Source organism: Gastrolobium bilobum, unplaced genomic scaffold (genome assembly GCF_033153095.1).
Source record: "Gastrolobium bilobum isolate Gb01-03AN ecotype WA unplaced genomic scaffold, APGP_CSIRO_Gbil_v1 utg44794, whole genome shotgun sequence".
In the NCBI taxonomy this organism is placed as follows: Eukaryota; Viridiplantae; Streptophyta; class Magnoliopsida; order Fabales; family Fabaceae; genus Gastrolobium; species Gastrolobium bilobum.
Window position 1 is genome coordinate 2,504 of NW_026899818.1, and position 1,831 is coordinate 4,334.

Below are 1,831 nucleotides of genomic sequence, written 5' to 3' on the forward strand. Positions count from 1 at the left end.
CCTCTCATGCCTGCCTTTAATGTCATACAACTCCTTAAGATGTAAGACAATAGAGGGAGCATCCATATGCTCATGCTGCTTTTGCAGTTCAGGCGACATGGATGCCAACATGATGCAGACAGCCAACATATTGTCATCCATGTACTGTTTGTGGGCCTCGAAATCAAATTCTGCGAACCCATCTTCCCCTTCCCTAGGAGCTACTGGTAATTCAGCATCTAGGACGTAAGCAATCTTTTCGGTCCTTAGAACAATTCTTAGGTTCCGATACCAGTCCATAAAATTTGGACTGGTCAGCTTGTTCGTATCAAGTATGGAGCGCAGTGACAGTGTATTAGTCATACTAATTAACTGAAAAATGTAAAGATAAAATTAATTAATATTTGGTCATGTAGTAAAAACAAATTATTAAAGACTTTAAATAATTTTGCCCCTCCCACTATTTTATCTAAGTCAATGGCCCTTCCTTTTGACTTAGGGTTATTCTACTTTTAGAATTTACCTTAGTGGGATTAAGAATGCGATTATTTATTTTAACCCCCGTCTGAGACCGCAAGATTAATTTAAATAATGGATTGATCTTTATCAATGGTATCTTATACCCTTTCTTAACATTAGGTTGACAACTCCTTGTCACTTAGTGGTGCATCTCATGCAACCAACCTAGCACTATTACCCTAAGCACATAAGCCCGGCTGAGCCTGCAGCTCATGTCTCAGTTAAGCACTAACTAGCACCCCAAGTGTCTTACTCTTCTAATACTACTCTTACTCAACGAAACAGTGGGTCCCAACTGGGTTGTAGAGCACCACTATTTAGAGGAGGTTTGAGTAATATTGGTGGTGGGAGGTAATCATGCGCTCAATAATTTTATTCCTTTTAAGGGTTCATTTTATTAAGGGTTTATTAAGTCTCATCAAACGCATTAATATATTATCATGCTAGTCGTAACCTATGTCATACATCTAACGGTTTAAACTAGTCGCAATTGGACTTGCATAATAATCATACAAACGCGAATTAGTCAAACTCATGCATACTAGACGTCATAAGCCATAAAGCATACATATCGCGATACTCCATCTCATGCATACTAGTCGTATAATAACATACATGCAAATAAAACAGTTTTATTTTGAGATAGTCATGGTGCTCGCTCTTTTGTCCATCTTGCTTCTCAAGCCTCGGCATCTTGTCGTCTATACGCCACTAGCCTAATTTCTCTAATTACAATTAAAGAAACTCCAAAACATCTTGGAGGGACAAAATTTAAATTACAAAAAATTTGAAATTTAAATTACATCTCTTGTAAAAGAGCCCAAAATTACAAATTAATTTAAAACTTCAAATTTCAAATTCCGGGCACCATGACCATCCCCTTCCTCTTTTGCACCTGAAATGTTAGACAACTCACAAGTACAAAATATTATCACATAATATATATTTTTCACGTATGTCTTGATATTTAACAATTAATTATCAACACATATTTAAAATTTAAAACTTTTCTTAATTTTTCAATTGGCCGAATTATATAACAATTAATATAATTCTAATTTTGTTGACTCTTTCTCAAAGAACACAAAATTAAATCATGCATATAGCCATCAACACTTAATGGCCGAACCATATACTCATGTATATGAGATTAATTTTCGAAAATTTTTATTGCATGCTCATGAAACAATTCATGGAGAAAAAAAATAAGAAAACAATCAAGGTGTTCAAAACACCTTTCATGGTCGAACTCCACCCTTCAAAAAGGTGCTTCCTTTTAAAACTTTTATAAAGTAAAAGACAACCATGAATATGAATGGATGCATGAACATGG